At 41.5% G+C, this 13,786-nt stretch overlaps 1 pseudogene; it reads left to right on the top strand.

Annotated features, from left to right (window-relative positions):
* Nucleotides 1–403: 403 nt before the first annotated feature.
* LOC105756693 (ubiquitin carboxyl-terminal hydrolase 17-like protein 6) overlaps nucleotides 404–13,786 on the top strand; it is a 16,314-nt pseudogene continuing 2,931 nt past the window's right edge.

Here is a 13,786-nt window from a genome sequence, read left to right as displayed (position 1 = left end):
TGGTGCATGGGCAAATGGTGGAACGACAGATTATATATTGGAGGAACCATATACAGACTCTGAATATTTCAATTATGGAAATTACACTTGTGTTTAAAATGGAGTTTATTAAACTGTCATAGAAAATATTTTATAACGTAGTCAATTTTATAAGAAAACTGAGTCCACATTTGTTTAAGTATTGAAGTAGAATGTCAATAAGAATCTATGAAATCAATTTTTCCTTGGTGTGGAAATGGCTGAATTTTGCATGACTGCAAAGGGTCATCTATGAATGTAAAAAAGATCCCTGTTACTTTTGAAGACATCTACTTCCAAATCTTTGTAAATTTTAAGCACTGCTCCCTCCCAATGCCAGAAGATTTTTTAACAGTTGTTATGAGTCGGAATTGACTTGACCGCAATGGCAGTGGATAAAGGAAGGATGATGGGAAATATCCCACTGGTATGTCCATTTGGTTATGAAAAAATCATTATAAAATTATGTTTGTTCAATGTCTTTCAATTATGAAAATTCTCTTAAATACTACGAACTGTGCAAGCATTTTGACTTCTCCTAATGACCATTCAAGGAGCCCTGGTGGCTTAAAGTTTAAAGCACTGAGCTGTTAACTGAAAAGTCAGTGGTTCCAACCCACCAGCCACTCAGGGGGAGGAAAGAGCCAGCAATCTTTCCATAAAGATTTCACCCTAGGAAACTATGGAAGCAGTTCTACTCTGTCCTATATGGTTGATAAGAGTCGGAATCGACTCGACAGCATGCGTCAACAACAGTAATCACTATCCAGTCAATTTACTTATTTTTATCCAGCAAGTTTTATTTACTTCAGACCAAAGAGGACTTTGGTAGTGACAGGGTGGTCCATGGACCTGTACTCTGTTAGAAATACATATTGCCAGGCACAAACCAGTCTTAGTGGATTTCTGAGTGAATTGCATGCAATTTATTGATTGATAAGCTCAACAAATGTGCTAGTTCTCAATGGGCTACAAACTTAAAAATAATGATATGTTGATCCCAAGCCCAGATCAACAATTGACTGGGTCTCATCCTCCATTTTGGAAAGCCGAGTTCCATTCCACACTTACTGAGCCTCATGGGAGGAAAAAGAGGGCACCAGGCCCAGACAACACTGGTCTCCCTGCAAACACCTGAACGTGTTTCCTTGGAATTCTCAGGAAAAAAAATCCTTTGTAAGTTGGGCAAGAGCTCCAGGAAGGCCCCTGGCTGGGATCCCTCTGAGAGTGGCCACCAGGCTAGGTCTTCCCTCACTACAGGTTGGGTGTTTTCAGACTCACAGAACACTTCCCTCAAAGTCAGCCAACAGCAGCTCCTGGGAATGCATTAGAATGCACATTCTCAGGACCCACCCCAGAACCTTGCATCAGAAACTCAGGTTCGGGGCAGCTTGTGTGCCATAACAGGCCCTCCAGGGGATTCTCTTTCTCACTCAGGTCTGAGAACCACCAACTTGTGCAAACCCTTCTGCTTTCAGACGGGGAAACTGAGGCCCAGGGGGAAGAGACTCAACTGAATAGGAAATCGTAATTATCCTTCCAAGTCCAGCCCAGGTGCTGCCACCTCCAGGAAGCCTCCCTGGGTCAATGCCTAGACTGCTGATCCAGGGACAGAGTGGGCAGCACTGTCAGCATATCCAGCCAAGGGCAGAACTTGGTAACCATGCTCTGAGTAACATAACGAATGTGGGCTCCCTGAGGACACTCTGGGTGGCTCAGTGACTGCAGTCATGGATTGAACTGTGTCCCCAAAAAGTATCTGTCAACTTGGCTGGGTCATGATTCCCAGTATTGTATAATTGTGTAATTCGATGTGATTTCCTTATTTGTTGTAAATTCAATCACTATGATCTAATAAGATGGATTAGCAGCAGTTATACTGATGAGGTCTACAAGATTGTAGTGTGTTAAGCCAATAGCTTTTGAGATATAAAAGAGAGACGTGAGCAGAGACACATGGAACCTTATACCACCAAGAAAGCAGTGCCAGGAGAAGAGGGTGCCCTTTGTACCCGAGGTTCTCACACTGAGATGCTCTCAGACCAAAGGAAGACTGATGCATCACAAGGACTTTCTTTACTGTGAGAGAATAAATTTCTCTTTGTCAAAACCATCCACTTGTGGTATTTCTGTTATAGCAGCACTAGATGACTACTACACCTGCCTAGGGACATACCTGCCTCTCATGGGGACCCAGGACTGTGCACCACACCTGATGCTCATGTACTGTATGGTGACTCCCCCAAGAAGCACAGTTCCAGGTTCAAAGGTGACCCTCAGACAGTAACCTTGTCAACTGGGCCTGCAGACCCCTACCTACCCTCTGTGGTCATCAGAGAAGGTGTTCTCCAAGCCTCTGGCCACTCCTGCTATGGACGCAAGAGGGTGCTCTGGTCAGCAGGTGCTAAAGGGGGTGTGGGGACCTCTGCTAGACATGGACCCATATCTCACCATCCCCTTTACAGGTGAGAGGTGCATGCTCATGGTGAAGCCACCTGTCTGGAGACAGTGAGCTCTGGACCACCCTGACCCAGCCAGCTGCCTCAGAGTCCAGTGACATTGGCCAGCCCAGGACTAGTCACTCTGCATGCTGCTCCTCCCCAACAACCCCAACCTTTTAGGCTCTTGGCCCTCCAGGGAAAGTGCCCCCACCTGCCCCTGCAGGAGCAGCCAGGAGTGGCTGTGTCCAGCGTGTGCCTGGTACCCCTCCCTTGACAGAGATGTCTCAGCTGCACAGGAGTGGGTGTATAGTCCCTATTGGTAATGTTTAAAATGACACCAATATAAATGTACAAAACGCATACATAATGCACATGTAATACCTGGTCACTTACAGTCAAGCTAAGTGCAGAGTTTACCCCGAGGGAGTTGGGGAGGGAGAAAACTTTCACTTTCTGTTTTATACATTTGTATACCATTTGATGAGTTTTCCAAACAGGAGGAGTATTTTCTCATTTTTTAATAATTATTTTTTTTAAGTGCAAGAGGCTGACTTCTGAAACCAGCATTTCTGATAAAGGAAAGTTAATATGAGCCAGTTCCCTAGAAGAAAGTGTTGGGCCAACCAAGGAGGTGTGGGCAGCTGGCCTGGACCTGCTTGAGGTGGGTGGCTGCAGGGATTTAAGTCCTCAGTGAACACTGAGGGGTGTGGAGGATGGGGTGGGCAGGAGTGCTGGAAAGGGTGCCAAGCACAGGTCTGAACTGCACAGATGGAATCTTGCCACTGGAGATCCTTTCTCAAAGCATAGGGCTTCAAGGTCAGCAGAAAACTGTGCAAATGGAACATGGACAGTGACCAGGCCTGGGAAGGAAGCTTGTTTGACTTGAGTAGGCCCATGCAGGGGCAAGGTCTGGATGGGAGATGGAGTCAGTACGGGACAGGGCTTAATCTATCTCCCACCTCCCCACTCATGCAGGCCTCCCTGACTTTCCAGGTCTGCATGTTCTTAAGCTCAACAGAACTTGATTCTCATCCTTCTCATCCATAGGAATCTCTGTGTCCTGCGGATCATGGATGCTGCCTGCCTATTTTTAGTTAATGTCTCAAACAATTTAGAGTCAAAGACTAGCATCGTGTAGGTCACATATACTGGAAGCTTTAACGTTTTCCTCATAAAAGTGGAAAAAGGTTAAATAAAGGCCTTTGTGAGGGCAGGTGGAAGCTTGTGTGCTGTGTGCGAGTGAGGCCGGTGTGGCTCAGACTTTGGGGCACTGGGACTTGCATGCAGACCCGATGTGGGGTGGAGGTGGGATTCCAGGCAGTCCTTAGAAAAACTGCATCACTATGGAACTAGTCTTACTTTCAGGAGAAACTACAGTCCTAGGTAAGCATAGTGGTTGCAGGATGGCATTTTCATGGGGGTCACTCAGCCTGATGAGGAGGGGACCCTCTAATGTAGACAGCAGTGTGAGCCCACGTCTTCCGTGGGCAATAACTGCCCCTCCCTACCAAGGCTGCTCAACTGGACCCAGTTCAAGTGAACCAACTAGCAGCCGAAGTGTCAGAACATTAGCGGGTCACTATGCATAGGAATTGACTCATGGGAACAGGTATATAGGCTGAGAACCAAAATGCTGTGAGGTCTTCAGGACAGCAATGGGCTAGGGTGTCCAGGGGCAGGGCTGAGGGGCAGTGTCAGGCAGCATTGTCTTAGAGGTGGGGTGATCCATGTGAGGGAAAGGCGTTATTTATTCATTTTTAAGAATGAGGAAATAGAAGCACAGTAAGTCCAGTAACTTTCCCTTGGTTGCATAGCTAAATAAAGGGGTCAGTAGGAAATTCACTCCATAAGTCTCCTCCAGGGGCGAAAAGCAGGGGTCCCCAAGTACAAAGGGGACTGAGAAGCCACGAGGGAAAAGGGGTTTGAGGTTGGTTCACTTCTCACCCACTAGGTATCTTCCTGTGGGGTCCTTGTCTCCTCCCCTCCTTGTGAAATGCATGATGGATCCCAAATGAAGCAAAACCAGTGCTAGTGATAAGAACAGCACGAGGCAGAGGAGAAGTATTGCTTTGAAAGTGAAACAAAAGGCTATTAAACAACAGGAAAGTGGAAAATCATTGACTGCTATCGCTCACGATTTACGCATGTTCGCACTACATCCAAATCCCATAACGTCCTATTTCACAGAACATATTGTGGACATTAAGCGACACATGACTATAAAGGCAAAAAATAAATAAAAACTCAGTACTTTACTGAATAAGATTTTAGTTAGTGATTCTACTAGTATTGTGATTTTTAAACTATTTGAGTGTAACAGGAATGAAAGTTTTTTATTAATAGAAAAGAGATACAAATATAAAATAACAGAAAGTGACAAAATTTGCCCACTTACACGATTTACCCCATGAATATTTCTTGCTTCAGCCGAGTAAGTCAGCCTTGAGCAAACATTTCTGAAAACAATTGTATTCTTGCCTAAAACCCATCTTTCTGTCCCATTTTTGCTTGCCAATTTCCTGTTAGTTTCCAGTGCCCCTTGTCACCCAAAACGCATTTAAAAACCCCTTGCCTCACCTTACTCTTTGGAGTTGAACTCAGACTTATGCTTGAGGTCTCTCTCCTATCACAAGAGCCTGAATAAAGTCTAGTTTGCTATTTGACATTGTCCAGCACCATTTCTTTTACATTAAAAAATTATAATCATACATTTCTATTAGGAATATGAGTATGAATTTATAATATAAGAAAATGTGTATTTTAGATGCTCACTGAAAGGCCGAGACAAAATTGACTCAATGGCAACAGGTTTTGGCTTCTCACTGAGCCCAAGAATTGCACAGAACTTCATTTTTAAAAGGAAACAGTTTTCGGGAGAAACATTTAATTACAGATATAGAACAGGAAAGTACAAAGGGATCCAGGGACTTATTGTGCACTCAAACACTAATAGGGTTGTGTCAACCACCTGTGTGCCTAGTGCAAGTAAGAAACTGAAAATTAATTTTAATTAATTTATATATAGTAAACTTGATTCAATTATTGAAAAAGTATGTTTGGAATAACCTGGGATCGTGAATCTCTTTTTCAAGATTTATGAAATGTGCTGCTTCTGGTTTCTGGAAGACTGAGTACAAAAGAAGGAAATGTAAAGCGTCCCATAAATAAATTCATATTGATTACTTTAGTCGTTAACTTCATTTATGGTTTTTACATTGACAATAAATGGATATATTAGGTTAAATAAGGTTTTTCATTAAAAATTTCATTTACATTTTTAAGCTTCTAATATGGCTACTAAAATATTTTAAATTACATCTTTGACATGCATTACATTTGTATTAGACAGAAGTCTGCTAGACCCAATGTCTACCTTACAAAAAATACAGAAGACAAGCTAATTAAACAAATTCATGATAAAACAAATACAGTGGAACTGTGAGAGCTGGAACTTGATGGGACTGTCTTGGTTTTCCAAGTCTTGCATATTTTCCCCCTTTGATAGAGTGCTTACCACATTTCTCTCACTCTCTGTTAAGAATCCTACCTCGTAAACACCCAGCGAGTTTTCCTTTTCTGACAGGCTTCTAATTTTCAGAGGTTCTGGCTGTCACAGGCTTGACTGTATCAGAATGCTGAACATTTTAACATTTTACAAGACAAACAGGAAAATGTTCTGTGTAAGAGAGACTAAACAGATCAAAAAATAAAAAGGTAATGTGGAAATCTTGTTTGGATCCTAGCTTCAAAAAGCCCAACAACTCTAATAGATACTTTATGGACAACTGGAAAAATTTTTCTTGGTTGTGTGGGACAAGGAAGATCTAGGGTTTTTTGGCAGGAAACTGGCTTTATTTGTAGGTGGTACATGCTTACATTAGAGGGTGAATTCAACGTCTACAGTTATTTTTTCATCATAATAATTTTTATACATAGAAAAATTCCTTACATTTATAAAGCCTCTCCACTGTGAGTTCTCACATGTTTACTGAAGTTTGATAACCGACTAAAGGCTTTCTCACATTGTTTACATTCACAAGGCCTCTCTCCACTGTGTGTTCTCATATGCGTAGTGAGGTTTGAGGATTGACTAAAGGCTTTCCCACATTCCTTACATTCATAAGGCTTCTCTCCATTGTGAGATCTTATATGTTTAGTGAGATTTGAGGAGAGACTAAAGGCATTGCCACATTCCTTACATTCATAAATCCTCTCTCCACTGTGAATTCTTATATGTGCTGTGAGGTCTGAGGACTGACTAAAGGCTTTCCCACATCCCTTAAATACATAAGACCTCTCTCCACAGTGAGGTCTCACAAGTCTAACGACGTCGGAGGAATGACAAAAGGCTTTGACACATTCCTTACACTCAAAGTGTTTGTCTCCAGTAAGAGTTCTCACAGGATTCTGTGAGTTCTCACAACTGCAGGCTTCACATTCATTACACTGACAGGCACTGCATCCAGAGTGAGATCTGACATGATGCTTAAGTAATGAGTGATTCGTCAAAGATTTTCCATGCTCAAGAAGTTCAGAAAGATATGCTTCCACAGGAGATCTTTTGAACACAGAAAGATTTGGAATCCACTGAAGGTCTGTCCACATTGATTGTCTTTGTTACTTTCACAGAGATTATCTCCTATACACCTTCTGTTAAAAATAGGCAGCATGCTGTTGGATATAAATTTGTTACCATTTCACCATTACCATACACATTAAACATGTATTTTGTTGTCCTGAATTGTCTCATGTTTTATAGATGAAATTACCTGGCAGAGATGTTACAATTATTTTTACTGCATATTTCAAAATATGGGGCTTTATGATAATTGTCTATAAGTGAAATATGTTTCCAATATTCAATATCTGACTCATATTTATGAAAATACTGTACTGTGAAAGTTCTGTAAACACACAATATTAGAGCTAGTTTTATATACATAGATAAGATACCTGGATGGCACAAAAGCTTTGTGTGTGCTTGACTAGAGCCTAAAGGTTGTGTTTTGAGCCCATCCGGTGGCACTGCCATGAGTCAGAATATATTCAACGGCAACAGGTTTGAGATATATGTATATATCTATATAGATATATAGATATATATGTATGTGTATATATGAATGTGTATGTGCCTTGGAAGCACTATGGGGCAGTTCTACTCTGTCCTATACAGTCCATATGAGTCAGAGTAGACTCGACAGCAATGGTTTGTGTGTGTGTATATATATATATATAAACAGTTGTATTAGGTGCTGTTGAGTCACTGTAATTATTATGGAAGAATATTGCCAAGTATTTCTCTCGCAGAGCCACTGGGTAGGTTCGAATTGCCAACCTTGTGGTTAGCAGTCAAGTGTTTAACCATTTGTGCTCCCTGGGCTCCTTATATATATATATATAAATATTTTAATGCCATGATACCTTCTTAAGACTCTTTCCTGAAACACTGCTCTCTCTTGAGTGAATGACACTCACCTCACATGTGTTTTCTGGTTGATATCATGATCTTCAATATCATGTATTTTGAAGATTTCTCCTACCATCAAGGACCAGGTGTCATTTTTCATGAGTCTTAGTATTATATTTTCAGTGGATAGCTTTTCTCCATGACTAAGGTTTTGAGAAACTGACCCATGATGTAAGTTGAGGTTCACAATGTGAAAAAAAGAAAAGAAAAAAGAAAGCAATTACTCACAGGGAAAAGAGAGAAAGACAGCTGTGAAAAAAGAAACACTTTGATGAATTTTCTGTTTCATTTCTTTGGCAAATGTCACAAAACAATTTATAGGAAATACTTCCATGAAGACTGAGAGTAATGGTGACATAAATATCGTGTAGTTAGAAGAGCAAAGTAGAAATGTATTGGACACAATGTACGTGGAACATTAAAAGGGGAAAAGGGGATGGTCTTTCTCCAAGAACACAGCTGTGTTAGGATTGAAGAAAACCAGAAAAGCAAAATCAGGAATCTGTGAAGCACATATTCCTCAACCCAAAATACGTTTTTTTCCAACTGATTAATTCAAATCTCATTTTCTCCGTGCAGGCCTGGTCCTTCAAAGAATTCTTGCCTTCTGGTGCCCACCCTTCTCCCCATGCCCCCACACAGTGGACCTGGACGAGTGCTACCTGCACTTTCCTCAGGTCTTCCTCTTGCTACTCTGGGAGAACAAACAGGTGTATCTGACATAGTGCTCATGGAGAAAGAGATATCATGAGGGAAGACAGGAAAAAGCAATGAACGCTTCCCTGACAATAAGCCAATACTTTGTTCTTCAGGGTCTATAGAGATGGGCAGGTGTGAATTTATTTGTAGCAAAATAATCATGTCAAACTTGTAATAAACACAGTAAGACTCTTTACAAGGTCCCAGACCACAAGTATTTTCTCTGTGCACCAATGCAACCTGTGAAGTCAACTTTCACTCTTACAACATATAAAGGGCCTTAAGGCTTTTAACCACAATTGAAAGAAGTCAGTTTAATACACAGAGGTTCGTATTCATGGGGAAGCCAGGATTATGCATGTTCCAGAGAGCAAATGACCATACTTGTCTTATTTAACAATGTATTCCCATTCCTCGGCCCAGATACTGTAGTAACACGGATGATTATGACATATTTGGTTACTAAAGAATAAATTTTTTTAAAACGAAGCCATCCATACCTACTGAGGCCAGGTTTCTGAAGGTTTCCATCATCATATCTCTATAGAGTTTACCTTGAGAAGGACCCAGTGATGCCCACTCTTCCTGGGTAAAGTCCACAGCCACATCCTCAACATCTACTGAGTCCTGAAACATCTCACACATACTGGTTCCGCAAGGTACCACGTAATCAAATGTGTTTGAAAGGAAGGGTGAGGCTGACAGTCCTGGAGAACTGAGATTTCATGGGGATTTTACACAAGGTTCGGTGATCTACTAAGATCTCCTCTAGGGTTTAGCCATCAGCCCCATCCCTTCACTGTCTACCTTCACTTCCTCACAGACTGCATCCTGTCTCCCAAACTTAACAATACTTCTAACACAATTAACTTATCTCTCCACAGTTTGACTGTGACTAATTGTAGTCTCATACCTCTCTGTATTTATGGTGTAGAAGACAGAAAACATAGCATAAATTAGAGAAATGCTCTATAGCGAAAGTCTTATTTCCACATTCAGATCCTAAATACATTGTAGGAAAAAAAAGTTCATCGCCTTGAAAAGGACCCAGGAGAATATCTAACAAAACGTGAAGCACAGGATGAAATTTTAACAACTAGTAAATACTTCAGGACTGGAAGTTTTTCCTTTTGCCCCTCACCAGCCATGGAAGCCCAGTGGCCTGCACAAAGGGGTAACCTGGCCCAAGGCCCAGGGCTTGTCATATTTTCTTAAAGAACTCCAGGTTATCAGGGGCTGACAGGACCACCTGTTGAAAAGAAAATATTGTTTTGAGGAATTGCAAATGTTTACATGTCTGTCACCTACTTTTCAGTAACTCTACAGATGCACTCTCATGCACTCTGTCCCTTCACTGAGACAGGTAAAAGTATTGAAAATGTAAACAGAGCTCAGCTGAGAGACAGGAAACAAGAGAAGACAGATATCACCACAATTTTCAAACTCTGAGACCCAAAGCTACTGTCTAGCAATTCTTAGTGACTGCTCCCCTCAACAAACACACACTCAGACACCCCCACGAACACACACTAATGTTATAAGATGGTAAAGAGCTCAATCTCTGAAGAACCAGAATAACATGCCCTCGTGTTTGCTGACCGTGAACAAGAGCTTAATATTCACATTTTGTAGTAATTTCATTGACGTGCAGGGGATTTAGCTGTTAAACTGTTCGTGCATACTTGAAAACAGAGACTTACACAACAACCCTCTAAATAGTCCACTCCAAAATTTTCTCCAATTTGCAACCCCTGAAGAGACCTAAGCATGGCCACCTGAACCTTGACAACTGACATGTTTTGTGCTGCAGGACTGGCCTCTGTGAAATAGCATCAACTCTTTAGCTCTCACATGGAGTGTGGACACAAAAGGCTGCTACACTGCACTTTGATACTACAGTTTCACTGAAGAGCTGAGCAGCTGTAGAACAGATAGGCTAGGGGTGAAGTGAACTGTCAAAGTCATCCCTACCAATCCTGGCATGATAGTGTCACAGTAAACGTTGATCCAGTGCCACATTCAAAAGTTTCCTCCACTGCACTGGGCCAGGTTACATATTTTAAAACTATCAAAAACCCTAACTTCTGTTCCTACAATGCATTTGTGATAAAATGTTGCATTAACTGAGCAACTATGATATTTGAAAGGCTCTGCGAAAGCTTTTGGCACACTAGCTTTTTTTCTCATGCCTCTCCTAAGCAGATATTGCTTTAAACAGATAGCTGAGGAAACTACAATAAATTATTCACACGTTCCATATTGCCCAAATTGTATTGCTGAGCCAGCGTCACAATGCAAGTCAGTGTGCCTGTGACTAAACTGCCGCCAACTACATTTCTGCGCATATGCTCATGGTGTGCTTGTTATTCTGGCTGTTAATCCTCAATTACACGGATGACCTAGAACCTGCTGGGCGGTAGGGAGAGGGGACAAAGGAAACATCCTATTCAATTCAGACAACCTGGAGCTCCTTCTCCTGGCAAAGCTTCATGTGTTAGGCAAGACTGCTTACTGTCAGGCTATTACATCTAGCTCTTTCATTTATTAAAACTGATTTAGGTAATATTGACACAGAGCCTACTTCACACGGGCAAATCAGATACAGCACTGAACAAAACAGAAATAGCCATGCACAGTAAATAAATGCAATATAATGTCAATCTGGGTGGTGAAAGTAGTTAAGCACTTGGTTAATAGCCGAAAGGCTGGTGGTTCAAAGCTGCCCAGAGGTTCGTTGGAAGACAGGCTTGGCAATTTGCTTGGACAGATAACAGCCTCGAAAACCCTGTGGAGCAGTTCTACTCTGCACACATGGGGTCGCTCTGAGTCAGAACTGACTCCATAGCAACTAACAACAACAACATGTTGTGTGGTGGTAAGTTCTATGAAAAATGCAGCACAGTCGGGATAAGCAATACCACAAGCATATTTATCTTTAGTGAGCTAGTGCAGGGAAAAGCAAAATAATCATTTTAGGAAACACTACCCAGTGAAACTTGGCTTAGTAAGGAAAAAAATTGCATTTTCAATTCTAAAAACATGGAAATGTTCTGTGATAATTTTGCAAACATTCATATAGATTCCAGATGCTCATCGACTTCAGCAACTCACAAAGCAGAGACACAGGAGTCAAAGAGCACACTGAGTTACAAGGCTGGGAAAGGGAAGATACACTGGCTATTCACAAAATGAGAAGGTCTTTAGCAAAGGGTAAACACGTAAACTGGGGCACTGGAAGAATAAAAGCAGCATAAATAAATACTATCAAGAAGTAAACAAAACGGACAATAGTAATGATACAAACCACAAATGAAGACTTTCAGGCTTTGGTCCGATATGTAAAGGGCTTGGAAGTCATCACTCCCATCCTCTAGAAAAAAGCTGAACATATTGCACCGTGAGTACTGAGGTCACAGGGAAAATGGCTTCCCCCCAAACTGGAGGGACGCATAGGCAGATAGACATTCATTCCAGAGCAGAAGCCCAGAAGCAGAAACCACCGCTAAGATCAGGACCAGAGAAGGAAGATGTAAAGTGGAACTGAAGAATTGCTGGAGGCTTGGTGTGCATGAACTTCAGGGTGAACTCTGCCAGGGAGCGGATTAGGAGGACCCACACAGTTTCCTGAGTTTTACCTCCATAAACCCTGGAGGTCCTCAGTGTGAAGACCAGAGAAAAACTCCCTTGTTCTGCCAGTTGGGGCTGGAGGAAAAGCAGTTATTCTGAAACTCTCCCGGAGCGTCCTGTACTCCTTCACAAGGCCTGCTCTCAAGGGAAACCATTTTAGCCAAGTCTAACAGACTTGGAGTAGTGAAATACCCAACCTCAGCCCCATCCAGGCTTCCTGTCTCATCGCATTGGAGGAGGGGAGAAGCAGAGAAGCACTGGTGAACTCATTGCCTAGGGGCACAGGTTTACTAAGGCTGAGGCCTAATTATGGGAATGCAGAGTGCTGACAGCATTGACAATGCAGTTAGCAGTATTAATTAGGCTAGTCAGAGGTCACAGGGCATTCTTTTCAATGAATTCAATTAATTAGGCTATTGAGATCAGAGGAAAAGATGTCCTCAAAAATGGACACATAGGCAGAAACAGAGAATCATTCCAGAGCAGAAGCCCAGGAGCAGAGTGTCTATGTGTCCCTCCAGTTTTGAGGGCAGTCATTTGCCCTACAACCTCAATAGCCTAATTAATTAAATTGATTGAAAAGAATGATTAGAGCTAAGACTTGAAAGATGCAAAGGAATTACTGAAGGGACAGTTGAGAATAGACTGTTCCAGGAGGAGGAAACGCCAGAACACAGGCCAGCAGGTGGGAGTGTGTCTGGTATGTTCAGGGGAGCCCAAACCCCAGCATGACCAGAGCAGGGTGAGATACTGGAGAGTAAAAGTAGAGGCATTTGGAGACGTGATTGGAGCCAGTGGGCATATCATGTTGTGGAGAATGTGCTGGCTTCTGGAAAGACTCTAGCTTCTCATCTGAGTGAAATGCAGACAATTTTATGCCTTCGATCAGAGGCAGAAAATGATATGACAGCTCTTAAAGTATTTAAAGAACCTGTGTGGGGGGGGCTAATGTAAAAGCTGGGCAATATGTTAGATGGTTATGGCCATAATCAGATAAGAAATGATGAAAATGGGCATATACCAAAAAAGTACATCAAAAAGCATACATACTGAAAACATCAACACGTTCCTAGAAAAAGTAGGTAAAAAGCAAGGATATCCATTATTCCATTCTTATTCAACTTTATGCTACATGCTGTAGCTGATATATAAACAAAAAAGAAAAAAGGTAAAGAGATAAGAAAGTTAAAGATAAAAAAATCTGTGTTTTTTAGGTTAAATAATTATACATGTAGAATCCCCTAAGATGGCACAGATGATTTTAGTACTGACAGTATTCAGATTACAAAATAAATATCAAGGTAAGTTTTATTTTAAATATTACCTTTATATACACCATCACCAAGAAGTTCAGAATTAATTTTAAAAAAAGATAACATAACCAAAACCTTTGGGACACAGCAAAGGCAGTCCTCAGAGGACAATTTATAGCAATAAATGCACATATCAAAAAAGAAGACAGGGACAAAGTCAAAATATTAACTACACAACTCAAACAAATAGAAAGAGAACAGCAAAAAAAGCCCACAACCAC

This window comes from Trichechus manatus, unplaced genomic scaffold (genome assembly GCF_000243295.1).
Source record: "Trichechus manatus latirostris isolate Lorelei unplaced genomic scaffold, TriManLat1.0 scaffold00120, whole genome shotgun sequence".
Lineage (NCBI taxonomy): Eukaryota > Metazoa > Chordata > Mammalia > Sirenia > Trichechidae > Trichechus > Trichechus manatus.
This window is presented reverse-complemented; position numbering and strand designations above follow the sequence as displayed.